The sequence below is a fragment of the Ambystoma mexicanum genome, chromosome 2p, assembly GCF_040938575.1.
Source record: "Ambystoma mexicanum isolate Mex_15411 chromosome 2p, UKY_AmexF1_1, whole genome shotgun sequence".
NCBI classification, from domain to species: Eukaryota; Metazoa; Chordata; class Amphibia; order Caudata; family Ambystomatidae; genus Ambystoma; species Ambystoma mexicanum.
In genome coordinates this window covers 404,115,656-404,131,188 of record NC_090923.1, presented here as the reverse complement: position 1 = coordinate 404,131,188, position 15,533 = coordinate 404,115,656, and positions in this window count along the sequence as shown.

Here is a 15,533-nt window from a genome sequence, read left to right as displayed (position 1 = left end):
TGACACATTCTCTACAGCTTTCCATACAAAACCAATGAACTTATGGAGAGGTTTAACAAGACCCTGAAAAAAATAATAGGTTGCTTGGAAGAGCAGGTTTCCCATGCAGTCCCACCCACCATATATCAGACTATATACTTGGGCTTCAATCCGAAATGGCCAAGTACATAGAACAAAGTGTACAAAATCTCAATGCACTGGCATGCTCAGAACAACACAGTCACAGAGTACACTCCAGGACAGGTGGTCTGCATTATGGGACCTGGCAAGCCCAGCACCCCTCAAGATCAGTGGACTCGGCCATATGTGGATTTAGAAAGGATTAGTGAGGTTAACTATCTCATTAGCAAAAAGAGCCTAATGGAAACGATTAGAATCTTTCACGTCAGCCAGCTGAAATCTCATTCCAGAAGAGGTGACTTGGTGCTGGCTCTCGTGACGGATGCTGAGATTGAGGTGGTGACAGATTGCCATCCAGATTTTTACATGCAGAGTCCGCAGATGGGGCTCTGGAGGGAGGTTATATCTCTCCAGATCTGCCAGCAATTTCTGGACAAGCAGCAGCTGCAAGGCCGGTTTGTGGATCTGTTCTCACTGACTCCAGGTAAAATATATTGATGCATCCATGGTATCAAAACTGGAAACAGTAAGCTGGTGAAGAGTTTAAGTCAATGGATGTCTTACAATGTAAAGGACAACATCAAGGAGGAAGCCCCAACATATTGGACTTAGGGGTTTTAGCATTATCCCATATTCAATGTGCTTATCCTATGGTCGAAACACTTGTGTATGTCATGATCACTGCTTCCAAGGAGCCAGGATCAGCCCAACGTCCTTGGAAGCAGGCCCCTAACCCTAATCCTAGGCACCAGCCGGTCCCCACAGGGACCTTTTGGACCTTGTCCTGGCGCCGGTGGCACCAGGCTCATCAGAAGCATCGGTCCCGGCAGTGGAAGCGCCGGGCTCATCATTGGTGTGAAGATGCTTGGGTGGACTTACCTGCGGCAGACCATGCTGCTTACTTACCAGACTCTTAGAAGCCCTCGGTGAACAGGGACTACTTTCTTACCTGGGTGGGGCAGCTCCACTCCCTGGATACAGCACTGGAACTCTTCTGGAAGCAGGAACTCTTTTCTTACCTAGGCGGGGCCGTGGAAGGAGACGCCTCATCACTCCAAGGCTATTTAAACCACACCCGATTGATGAAACGTGCTTCGTGTTATTCTGCATCTACAGCAGAACGCTCACCGAGTCTGTTCCAGCCTTTCTTCTTTTGATCCTGAACCTGCAAGAATTATACTTACCATTCCGGTACCCGATCAACATCAGCACCTGCAAAAGACCAGAAACAACAGGTTAGCAAGACAAACTTTAACACGCAGTGCTTACTTACCTGATCCATCGGCAGCGGCCGTGTCTCATGCTGCACCTTCGCCTGCAAAGATAAACAGCATTATTATACTTACCGGCACGCTGTGCATTCCGGACTCTTCACGCTGCATTTTCACCTGCAAAGATAAACAGCATTATTACTTACCGGCACGCTGTGCATTCCGGATTCTTCACGCTGCATCTCACCTGCAACGACAACAGCAGTGTTACACCTACCGGCACGCGGCGAATTCCGGATTTCTTCATTCTGCATCGTCGCCTGGAAAGACAAAGAAAGAGACAGTAAGAGCGCTTGCCATACTTACGCAATTCCAGGCGCTTCACTGCCACGCCTAAAAAGACTATAAAGACAAAAGGTGTCCAGAAACTTACCGGTCGTGCAGACAACGACGGTAACCATCCTCTGAAGTCAAGAGGCCAATGTTTCACCAGTGAAGGAACTGGCAACGGCACCCTCCACTAGACGCAGATGGAGAGCCCAGCATTCGACTATCTAAGGTGAGCACGCTGACCTGGGAGGGGGGCTCTACAGACAAGCTGGGAAGAGAGAGAGAGATAGGGACATTCAACAACCCAGACCTTTAACCCCCATATTCTTTCACATGCAGAAACCTCACCCTTCGAGTTCGACACACAGTGCGAAGAGGTTCGACCCCAGAGGCCAACCGAATCCTGCACATCACGTTTCGAGTTACAGACACCTTCCTGCCAAGACCCGCGCCTCAGTGGGAATCAGGTGAGCGTTACAGAACGCGAAGCCCACCACAAAACTCCTACCCATGCGCAATGGAAACCTCAAACACTGATCAACTAGCCCAGTTGCTTGGGGAATTAAGAGCAGAAGTACATGCAGCTCGCCAGGAAACAAGCTCTCTAAGAAGAGAACTGATAATTTCCAAGGAGCGAACAGAGGACCTTGCTAGGCAGTTGTTACAAACGCAGGCAGGACAGACACCTTTGCCCGTTCCAGGTGGAAGTTATCCTTCTGCATCAGCTTCAAATCCAGTGCAAATCAATCTGCCCGGTAATGTGCCCTTGGCTCCGCCCGAACGCTTTTCTGGTGATCCAAAGAAATTTGCAGTGTTCATCAACCAGTGCCGCCTGCACTTCTTATGTCGACCAGCTGCATTCCCAACAGACCAGGCCAAGGTGGCTTTCGTGCTTTCTTATCTCAGTGGCAGCGCTGCAGATTGGTCGATCCCTTTAGTCACCCAGGATGATCCGGTTTTACATGATTTTCAGGCCTTCCAGTCCAGCATGGAGAAACTGTTTGCAAGACATGCACAAGGGCAGGCCTTGGACAATGAACTTCTCTCATTACGACAGGGTAACCACGACCTCTTGACTTATATAGCCTCTTTCAATAGACTCATAGTGGAAACACAATGGCCCGAGGACAAGAGAATAACGCTTTTCTACAGAGGCCTGCGGGGAGAGCTAAAGGATGTGCTAGCGTAAGTTGTGAATCCTCCACAAGAATGTTCAGACTATATTGACTTAGTTGTCCAATTGGACCATAGACTACAGAACAGGAAGGCAGATCGTTCCAGATTTGATACCCGAGTGTTTTCTAAACCACAGACCTCGAATAAGGGAGATGACACTGTGGAACCCATGCAAATAGGGGGCATGAGAGGACCTTTAACCCAGAAAGAGCGGGCAAGGAGAAGGCAGCTGCAATTATGCCTCTATTGCGGAAACTCAGGACACTTTCTTCGGGACTGTCCAGTGAAACCAGCTAAAAAGACTGTAGGAGCCGCGGATACCTGCACCACAAATTCTGAGCAGGGAAACGACCTCGCCCGACAAGAGTAGAGGTCCTCTTGCCGAGCGTTAAGATCTGTCCCGTGACCTCGCATTTCGTGATACCCATGGTCCTCATTAGTCCTGAACGTCCGGATCGTTTGCATGCAATTGAAGCTTACATTGACAGCGGGGCAATCGGTAACTATGTGGACCGTGAAATGGTATCAAGGATGAATCTACCCCTTGTCCCTAAGGCAGTAAAAGACGTCATCACAACTGTGGATGGCACGGAGATAGCCTCCGGACCAGTAACGCATGCCACCCAAGAAGTGACGCTAGTGAGTCACAATGGACACCGGGAGAGAATAGTGTTCGATGTAATCAAGGACCCTCAGTTCCAGATCATTCTGGGAATCCGTTGGTTAGAGAAGCACAATCCTCAGATTGATTGGCGAGCAAAGACGGTTCAGTTTCCGGAGTGTTCTACCACTTGTTATCCTCGGCCTGATGTTTCACTGGCGGCGATCTCTTCTGAGGAGATTCTTAAATTACCTCCCGAATACCAGGAGTTCCAAGACGTCTTCCAGAAGGATCAAGCTAACACCCTGCCACCTCATAGGTCTTACGACTGTCAAATAGATCTGATACCTGGAACAACTCCTCCTTGCAGCAGGATCTATGCCCTCACCGAGCCAGAGAACCTTCACCTCAGACAGTACCTGGACCAATACCTAGCTAACGGGTTTATCCGTCCTTCAAAATCTCCAGCTTCATCGGCTTTGTTCTTCGTTCCGAAAAAGGAAGGAGACCTTAGGACTTGCATAGATTACCGCGCCCTGAATCAGATCACTGTTAAAAACAGATACCCGTTACCTTTGATCCCTGAACTCCTGGACCAAGTCAAAGATGCATGTATATACACAAAGCTGGATCTCAGAGGAGCCTACTACTTGGTACGGATAAAAGAGGGCGATGAATGGAAAGCGGCCTTGCGCACCAAGTACGGGCTATTCGAATATCAAGTGATGCCCTTTGAACTGTGTAATGCTCCTGCCGCTTTCCAATATTTTATGAACGATGTCCTTAGAGAACTCATAGACGTGTGTGTAGTTGTCTACATTGACGACATCCTCGTCTATTCATCATCTAAAGAAGAACATCAGAGACACGTTAAAAAGGTTCTCGAGAGATTGCGTCAACATAATCTTTTTGCTAAGCTTGAGAAATGCGTTTTCAACGTAACGGAAGTCGAGTTCCTGGGATTCATATTGTCACCTAACGGAGTCCATATGGATTCAAAGAAAGTTGATGCAATTATCAAGTGGCCATCACCAACCTCTGTAAAAGGAGTTCAAAGCATGTTAGGATTCGCTAACTTTTACAGCAGATTCATTCCTGAATTTTCTCGGATAGTCCAGCCCATCACCGCTCTGTTGAAAAAGAACAAACGTTTTGAGTGGTCTTCTGAAGCAGAACAAGCTTTTCAAGACTTAAAAGCTAAATTCATTTCTGCACCTGTTTTAAAACATCCTCGCCCAGAACTTCCTTACATCATGGAAACGGATGCTTCTAGTCTTGCTATGGGAGCAGTGTTATCACAAAGAGATTCGGTCACAAACCAACTACATCCGGTTGCCTTTTGGTCCCGCAAGTTTTCGCCTCCTGAGATCAACTATTCAATTACAGACAAGGAACTTTTGGCCATCAGATCGGCCTTTAAAGCCTGGCGGCATTATCTTCTAGGAGCCAGACACACAGTCACCGTAATGACTGACCACCGCAATTTACAATATCTAAAGACAGCCAAAGTTCAGTCTTCCAGACAGCTTCGCTGGGCTCTATTTCTAGCAGAATTTGACTTTATAATTACTTATCGACCAGGTAGTAAGAACGGAAAAGCGGATGCCCTCTCCTGGATGGGAGTAGATGAACATTTAATCAATCCAGATCCAATACCCATAATCCCAGAACAAAGGATTTTGGGTTTGGTCAGCACTCAATCTTTTGAAGACATCAAGACCACGGTTAAATCACTCCTAACTCCGACCAATTTGCAGGACTGGCAACTAAAGGGAAAAGAATTCTCAGTAGATCAAGACCTACCATATTTCCGAGGACGATTGCACTTGCCCTGTGAGAAAAAACAAAAACAAGTAATCTCCTGTTATCACGATTCTCTAATGGAGGGGCACCCTGGCATTACCAAAACCATGGAAAAGATTAAAAGACATTTCTGGTGGCCATCGTGGAAAAAGGATATTAGAGACTTTGTAATCTCCTGCGGTGTGTGTGCCCAGAATAAAAGTCAAAAGCAGAAACCAGCCGGCCTATTACAGCCACTTGACATCCCTCCCTGTCCATGGCATACCCTGTCCATGGATTTTATCACAGACTTACCTCCATGCTTGGGGTATACTACCATCTTAGTAGTCGTGGATCTATTCTCCAAGATGGCTCACTTCATACCCCTGAAGGGTCTGCCTTCAGCCTCAGTATTGGCCCGGGAATTCTTGGCAAACATCGTTCGCTTACACGGTTTTCCTTCGGTTTTAGTCTCTGATAGAGGAAGTCAATTCATCTCCCACTTCTGGCGCAGTTGCTGTCGTCTAGCCCAAGTTGATGTAAGACTTTCGACCAGTACCATCCCCAAACTGACGGACAAACCGAAAGGACAAACCAGACACTAGAACAATATCTACGTTGCATGCTCCAACAAACAGAAAACCCCTGGAAAGACATTCTTTGGATCGCTGAATATGCTTACAACAATTCGACTCATTCTGGAACCGGGAAGACTCCTTTTTTCCTATTATATGGACACCATCCTAGAACCTCCAACCTGGATCCTCCCCAAGAAATTGAAGCACCTGCTGTGGATCACTTGCATTCGGAGATCACCTGTGCTTTTATGGAAGCCACTGCCCATCTGCAAAGAGCTAAAGCTCAATTCAAAAAGGCAGCCGATCGGGACCGTAAAGAGGCCCCTCACTACGCTGTAGGAGATCAGGTCTGGTTATCCACTAAGCACCTGCCCTTAAAAGGACCCCGCACCTTCATTCCGAGATACCTTGGACCCTACCTCATATCTGCCATAATTAATCCAGTGGCTGCCAAATTGGAATTACCTACGCATATGAAAATACATCCAGTATTCCATGTCTCCTTGTTAAAACCAGTACAACCAGAAACCCGATTGACTGAACTCCCAGAACCCGTTTTGGTAGACGGAGAACTCGAATTCGAAGTAAAGAACATCCTAGACTCCAAAATCTCCAGGTCTAAATTATACTATCTGGTTGATTGGAAAGGATACGGTCCCCAGGAAAGGTCTTGGGAACCCTCAGAACATGTCCACGCACCTCGTCTGGTCAAGAGATTCCATCTGAGTCACCCCGACAAGCCAAAGCCCCCGGGGAAGACACACTTAGGAGGGACCTTGAGGGGGGATACTGTCATGATCACTGCTTCCAAGGAGCCAGGATCAGCCCAACGTCCTTGGAAGCAGGCCCCTAACCCTAATCCTAGGCACCAGCCGGTCCCCACAGGGACCTTTTGGACCTTGTCCTGGCGCCGGTGGCACCAGGCTCATCAGAAGCATCGGTCCCGGCACTGGAAGCGCCGGGCTCATCATTGGTGTGAAGGTGCTTGGGTGGACTTACCTGCGGCAGACCATGCTGCTTACTTACCAGACTCTTAGAAGCCCTCGGTGAACAGGGACTACTTTCTTACCTGGGTGGGGCAGCTCCACTCCCTGGATACAGCACTGGAACTCTTCTGGAAGCAGGAACTCTTTTCTTACCTAGGCGGGGCCGTGGAAGGAGACGCCTCATCACTCCAAGGCTATTTAAACCACACCGGATTGATGAAACGTGCTTCACGATATTCTGCATCTGCAGCAGAACGCTCACCGAGTCTGTTCCAGCCTTTCTTCTTTTGATCCTGAACCTGCAAGAATTATACTTACCATTCCGGTACCCGATCAACATCAGCACCTGCAAAAGACCAGAAACAACAGGTTAGCAAGACGAACTTTAACACGCAGTGCTTACTTACCTGATCCATCGGCAGCGGACGTGTCTCACGCTGCACCTTCGCCTGCAAAGATAAACAGCATTATTATACTTACCGGCACGTTGTGCATTCCGGACTCTTCACGCTGCATCTTCACCTGCAAAGATAAACAGCATTATTACTTACCGGCACGCTGTGCATTCCGGATTCTTCACGCTGCATCTCACCTGCAACGACAACAGCAGTGTTACACTTACCGGCACGCGGCGAATTCCGGATTTCTTCATTCTGCATCGTCGCCTGGAAAGACAAAGAAAGAGACAGTAAGCGCGCTTGCCATACTTACGCAATTCCAGGCGCTTCACTGCCACGCCTAAAAAGACTATAAAGACAAAAGGTGTCCACAAACTTACTGGTCGTGCAGACAACGACGGTAACCATCCTCTGAAGTCAAGAGGCCAATGTTTCACCAGTGAAGGAACTGGCAACGGCACCCTGCACTAGACGCAGATGGAGAGCCCAGCATTCGCCTATCTAAGGTGAGCACGCTGACCTGGGAGGGGGGCTCTACAGACAAGCTGGGAAGAGAGAGAGAGAGATAGGGACATTCAACAACCCAGACCTTTAACCCCCATAGTCTTTCACCTGCAGAAACCTCACCCTTCGAGTTCGACACACAGTGCGAAGAGGTTCGACCCCAGAGGCCAACCGAATTCTGCACATCACGTTTCGAGTTACAGACACCTTCCTGCCAAGACCCGCGCCTCCGTGGTGCTGGCAGCTAAAATGTCCAGCAAAGGGAAGACTGAAGCTTGCTTTTTTGTGGATTACAGCAAGCTGAAATCGGTCACCAAGACACCCCCACCGGCCTTTTACCTCTGACAGCTGAGTTTATTGACAGATTATATGCCCTGTAACCTACATGAGTACCTTTGACCTCAAGTCCAGGTAGTGCCTCTGACAGCTGAGTTTATTGACAGATTATATGACCTGTAACCTACATGAGTACCTTTGACCTCAAGTACAGGTAGTGCTTCTGACAGCTGAGTTTATTGACAGATTATATGCCCTGTAACCTACATGAGTACCTTTGACCTCAAGTCCAGGTAGTGCAGGTCGGTCTAAAAGACAGAGCAATGAGGAGATCAACATTTTCACACCAGAGGAGCACCACCAGTTTACTGGAATTACCTTTTTGTTAGAAAATGCCCCTGCCACCTCTCAGAGGATGAAGAATTCTGTCCTATCTGTGTTACAAGATTTCAGCGTTGCCTATCTAGATGACAATGCAGTTCTTAGCCATACCTGGGAAGACCATCTATCCCAACTGAAATAGGTGCTTTGAACCATTTGGAAAGCTGGCTTGACAATCAATGACAATACATACTTAGTAGCATATGTAACTGTGACTTATGACACCAAGTAGCTGGCAATAAGACACTGCCTCTCCAGGCCGAAGTGCAAGAGGTGATGGATTGGGACACCCTCAACACCCAGACACAGGTGAGAGCCCTCTTGGGCCTCACATGATGCTACAGGCCTTTCAAAACATTGTATAGGACCAGTGCCCTTCCGATGAATGGCTTAACCTCCAAAAAGTTGTGCAAGAAGGTCACCTGTACTCCTGCCTGCCAATCACCTTTTCAGGAATTGAAACATGGTTTGTGTCAGGCCCCAGTTCTAAAGATCTTGGGTTATGGGCAGAAATTAATCATACAATCAAATGCCTGTGAATTTGTAAGTGGATTAGTGCAGCTAAATTCAGAGGTGGTCAACCAAGCATGTGCCACCCCGAGCAGGCAATAGTCTTAATGGGAGCACAACTGTTCAACAATTGAAAAGGTGGTTTGGGTGGTATGCAAATTAAAAACCCTACATATTTGGGTATCACTTTACCACCCAAACTAGCCACAGATCTATCATGTGTGTGATGGCCATGCAGGGAGAGAATCCCAAGTTACTGTGTTGGGCCATATCCCTACAGGGACTAAATATGGACATCCTGCATAGACCAATGCAGATATCCCAGTAGATAAGTTCACATTTTTGATAATTCAGACACTCAGATGGGTAGTGCTAAACCGTTTGTGCCTGGGGGAGCATGTGCCAGAATGCCATTTGGGTAGGGTAGGCTAGTCCAAGCTTCTTTTTATTGTTTTCACAAACAATTATGAAAGGGAGGTATGATAGCCAGACAATTATGAAAGGGAGGTATGATAGCCAGACATACCTTTCAAAACTATAGTGCATATAGGTGCCTTGTTGTAACTAGTCTACTGACATGGCAGTGACAGCTCTGTTGTGGCACAGAGCTGGTTCAAAAGTCCCCTTTTTATCCCTGGCAGCTGTTGATGTGAAAGGTCACTGCAGGCAGAAGAAGCATCTCTCATCTAAACTTTAATAGTTTCCTTACTTAATCAGTCTGGTGGAATGAACATCTAAAAGAATAAGGTAAGGTTGCGGCAGAGTGACTGAAAACACAATTATGAAATCCACAGCGATTTCACATCACTCCAGTGTCATCTCTGTGAGCAATGTGATGTGTAGTGGTGTCTAGGATAAATGAATACATTTTACTAACTTAAGTGTGAATTGTTTCAGAACAGTGTTATTTTATACATCCATCTATTCTATTTTGGAACATCTTACTTTGTGCAGCACTCCAACAACAACTACCAAAAACCTCAAAACTGTGTCAATTGTGACCTAACAGATGACTCATGAAAAGTCCACTTTAGGCACTCTCTGCATCAGAGAGCAGCTGATTGACACCTGTGTACCTCCAACAGGTACATGCAAGAGCTCTGTCAGAGAGCTAAAGCCCTTCATTTTCATACCTTAGTATGGTCTTACAAAAGAAAAACAAATTCTAAAAAAGAAAACAAGCCTTGGCAAATTCAGTAATTTTTGCATTTGAAATTGATTGTTGCTTTATACATTGACTAGTGTACACGGGCCAATGTGCACGTTTTCATGAACACAGTAGGACCGTGATATATCCTAAACCTACAGCTCCCTCTAGCGGTGCCAACAGGTGAAGCTCTGCAAATTGGACCATTGTATTTCCTAAGGCAACAGCTCCCTCCAGCGGAGCATTCTAGGCGTTCGGGCAGCATCTACTGCGCATGGCGGCATGGCAAAAACATAAGCGCCTAGAAACACTTGTGTACAGGTGTGTTGTTAATGCCACATCATATCATATCATATATCATACATCTGCTCTTTTATTATATAGGATAGGCATGCATTTGTGTCAGCCCCACTAAGAGCAGGTCAAGCTCACAGAACTTGCAGGCCATTCGTCTGATCATCATGTGACTATTCGTATGTGAGCTGCTATCCTCTGCTCACTGGTCAAGTACTTCTTCCGTTTTACAATGACAGCTAGGGCACAAAACTGCAGTTTACACAAGCTGCCATAGAAGTACAGAAAATGCTTTCGGCATTCGGCATGGCAACATCAGTAATGTTAAAACACACCTCTAAACTGAAAACCCCAGTGTAACATGCCAACAGAACAGGGTTATCCATAACAAACACTTAATTACCTGATTAAAAAGAAGGAACATACCACTACAAGAGACATTCATTATATGAGACCGGATCGAAGGGATCAGTGCGCTTCATAAAATGCAGAGAATTAAAATGCTGAATACAAAAACGGCGAGGCGCAGTGGTCACATAGATCACTTTTGCCTGCAACCTCATACCTGCTTCCACATTCCCCCCCCTACTTACCTTTCTATGGCACACTTCTGTGTGTGGTGACAACTCTCCTCTACCCATGCAGTGTCAGTTCCCTTCCGCTAATGTGAGTCGGGACTGGCACCACATGGTACTTTTTTCTTTCTTTTTTACTTTATTGTCCCCCACTCTCCACGTAATGGATACAGGGAACACCTCTGCAACCCCCAAGCCAATTACACTGAACAAGGGGAGCAGGGGACATCGCATAACCCCTGCTCCACTTATTTGATGGACTGGGATTCTGAATTTTCTTTGCTGCCGAGTGTGCAGTACACATTCAGGATGTTTTAATTTCCATGTTGGGCCCATAGCTATGAGACCATATAACGGAGAGCTTGAATGGCTGATTACCTAGTGTCTCTCAGCAAGTTGAGAATATAGTGGTGTACAAAGAACCTGCACAGTTTTCCATCCATGCTCATGCACAGAGGGCATGACATTTCAATGATAATGCTAGTAATGCATGATGCAATGAAGCTCCGATAACATGGAGGCCATAAGATAATTTCTGTCTGAGAAACCTTTGAGCAGCATTTCTTATTTACCATTTACCTCGTGAACAACTGGAGCCACTGCTCTACTCAGTGCTTGCAGAGTTTAAGTTCCATGCATACCTCGATCCCTCTAACCCATCGAGGACCCTTATGCAAAATACAACATGCAGACCCACATGCAGGCGTAGGTGGTGGTCATTTTGGGCATAACATAGCAACATTCTCGAAGGTTGAATCACATGCTGTATTTTAAGAATCAAGCGTCCTTGTAAACTCTCCATGTAGCCTTTAATTCTTACTTGGCAATCTTTGCAGCATTTCCATCTCAGACGACAGGGGGAGGGAACGAGAGACGAGAGAGAAACAGAGAATACGCAAAAGAGAAATAGATTGGAGAAAGAGATGGATGGATGGTGAGAGAAAGAGGGACATATGGAGCGCCAAACACAGAGAATGTACGTAATGTAATACAGGGGGAGGAGGTGAGAGAATGACTGTGACTTACTGAAAGACTGTGCTTGAGAGACAATCGAAGATGTAACAACTTGGGTTATGGGTTCTAGGAGGAAGAAATACCTAAATCAAATTTGGTTTAATAAACCATGTAAGCAACCTAAAAGGAAGCTTCTGAGAGTGTCAGTCAGTAAGATCTGTTTATCCGGTTTCCAGAAATCCCTCAAACAACACAGTTAAATGCACAATAATCACTTCATCACCCACAAGTAATAAAACACAGTACATAGCACCAAGCAACTAAAAACAGAATAACATCATCATCACTTAAAAATATAGAACAGTTAATTAATAAAAGTGAGGTGAACAATAGCAAAAGAAATAGTGTAAGCATTACATCATAGTTTAGGAACCTCGCAGCCTAAAATAGTTCTTTTGTGCGATGCATCTTTCAAAAAACAGGCAAGGGCGAAAGCAACTCCCACAGTGTGCAGATACAGTAAACACAAAAATACTGGTCTCCATTGATGTACTCCATGAAAACTAAACATATTTACTAAGTAGCTTTACTATACATCACTATAAAGAGGGCAAAACAACATAAAATGCGCCAATGTTTCCGACTCCCCGCACAGACATTGGTCATCGCCCAGGTTGGAAACGCCCAGACATTTGCAAGTAATAGTTTTATCCCACATGGCATTACAGCAGGCCCTAGTTGAAAGAGTCTGGTGAAAAGTATATGGAACCATGATAAGATACTTGGCTAGGCCTCTAGCCGGAGGTACAGTCTAACAGACAATTTGCCCCAGTTTTCCTCCTCTCGCAAATTATTGTGAACAGAAAGCTATTTGAATTGTCAAAGTAACAGACCAGCCCCATGTTGCCCAAAGCTCTTTTGATATAACTAACCAACCCTGGGATAACTCCTCAGGCTCAGGATGTTCCTGAGTAGCAATCTGGTCAAGGTTCCCTCCTTGTTAGTCCACACAGATCGCCACATCAGGATAATCCTTAACCTCAGTAGATCTGATGAAATAGGTGTGCCAGTGCCAAGTGCAATATGTATGTAGCTGTAGTTGGAAGCAGACTGGAAAGACAGGCAAAGAAGAGATTCACACCCCTCGGCACATTCCCATAACCTCAAGGCGTGCACACATAGGCCTCAGTACCAATCACCTTGCCCCTATACATTTCCAACATATGGCCCTCAGAGAACTCTCCCAGAGACTTTTTCGAATCCAAGAAGGCCACAGAAAACTTGTGTAGAGGAGAACATGAATGCCTCTGCAGGAAGTCCCACCCCCATTCTGACTATATGTTGGAAGCCGGAAATTGTGACGTGCAGCGCCAGTGATGGTGCATATTCCACAAAGAGCATTTGAGACAAGGTATCCGTTGAGAAGACTCTATGTTATGTACCCTTGCAGCGATGACAATCTCTCGGAGGAGGTCTCTGAAGGAATATGAAGATGAGAAGAAAAGAGGCTGGTGACAAGAAATAAGCGTGACTCACTGAGAAGAGTGGTCAAAGAAGAAGATGCATAGACCTTATAGAATCTGATGACGAAGTAAAGAATCGAAAAGACTTTCATATGTGGAATGAAGATTGTACCTGTGAAGAGTGCTAGGGAGAATTCTCTGTTTAGGCTGAATTTCCTAACCTAGTGAGACCCCCAGCAGCTTTGTTGGATTTTTGCAGTTTGTTTTTTTCCATCCTGCCAAGAGTGAGACTCTTTTCCTCCCACTCGTGGACATGAATGTGTGTAATTCCTTTGAATGTCAATTTGTTCGATGGGCTATGGGGTCTTTTACTCCATAGGGTCTCATATGTTTTTCTATGTGTGTTACACCGCACCCTACGTGCCTAGCGGACCCCCACCATAGACTCCATACCCGGGGACTGACTACTGTCTCCCCGGGCATGTAAAGTCACCATTGGCTTTACTAGACCTAAATTTACTAACAGAACTAGTACAAACCATCTTATTGTGGACGTACTAGTAGGGGTAATTCAATTACTCCTGGATCTGTTATTCGAGGGGGCACTGTCCCGTCCCCCCTCGTCGAGTTTTGGCTGGTGGCAGTGGAAACTACTTGTTATGTTCAACCCCGAACATAACCCTATGGGACTCGTCCCATTGTTGGAGATTGATACTTTTTCTCGTTAATCTCTAACGTACCAACGGTCTACTTATCTTAAATAAGTTTATCGGATGGTATTTTCTGCCAGAACTCGGTTTGTAAAATGGCGTCTGTGTTCGTCTCTGTGACTCCTAAACCAAAGGTTGAGCCCTTTGTTCCACTTTTGGCGGGCTCTGTACAGAGACCCTCCAAAGTGGTGCCATTCTGTCTGGGTTACCACAGGGGGGTGGGAGGGGGTTTAGGCACCCTGGACCGAGTTGCCTTGCCAACTCCGGTCGCACTCTGGAGTGATTGGCCCAAGTGGTGAGCCTCCCCGCTCACCACTTAGCATGTGTTGATTGACAGCTAGGCTGAATGAATGGGGGTTTTCTGCATAAAAGCAGGGCTTTTGGGACTGGATCTTCAGAAGTCGCCACAGGACCTAAGAATCCGACGAGGGTAACGCTGCGCCGACCTGCACGACGACACCTCTGGTGGAGCCCTGCGGAACCGACTCACCACTTCCCGACGACAGAGGAGATCTCCCTGCCGGAGAGTCTCTTCCCCTGGCTGGTGGGAACAACCAGTCCCCTTTGCTTTTTATTCACCTCAGGACGCAGTGGTCGAATTGCCCGTGCAGAGCACCTCGGCAACCGGATATCCACTACCCCTGTACCGCGACCAAAAGGTGGTGCCTTGTGACGGAGCACTCTGCGGCTGGTCTCTTCCCTAGTGGTGCACCGGACTTCATTTTCCTTCGACGACGAGAACATCTCTACTCTTGGCAAAGACCCGACGTGCATCCACCACCAGGAACAACTGCCCCCGCCGGAGCTGCCCTCCACAACAAGGTACCGTGTCCGCTTGGCTTCCCTTTCGATCAGTTCAAGTGAGGTGTCTTAATCCTTTCCTTTCCGTTGGGTCGCCTCCAAGCTTTCTCACGTATTGTTCTGAACTGGTTCAATCTGCCGATAACAATTTTCTACAAAGACTCAAACGCTTCTCCACTAGAGACTTTTGGGACATACCGCCTTGCCTCTCTCCGAGTGGGCCTGGCCTCTGAACTTTATGATCTATTGTGGTTCTTGCCTTCTTGCCTTGCAATTTTCCCGTGAAATATTGAACTGTGTTGATTTCGTAACCTGCTTATTTTTCTCTCCTGTCCTAACCAATATTAGAGTGCCATCTAGGTTGAGGTATACACCTCTGTCTGTAAATAAGTGGTGCCGGTAGAACCTAGACTTGTCGAAATATTGCTAGGGGGATTGATTGTTTCTTCTTCGTAGAGTAATTGTGTTTGATTTGTTTGCCGTGATAGTGCCATAGTGTTTTTGATAGATGTTTCGTTATAAATAAATACCTTAATATCTTTACACTGAGCCTTGTTGCGTGTTTGCTTGTCTTACTGTGAAGAATTGCCCTATTTTGTATACTCCACATACTGCTTAACTCTTCTTGAGAGCAGTCTGACTGCTCAGCCACAGCTACCAACAGTGAATCTGTGTGGTACAGACTGCTACCAAGTGGGTTTACTGCCAAACACTTGTAGTCCTAAATCTTTTGTAG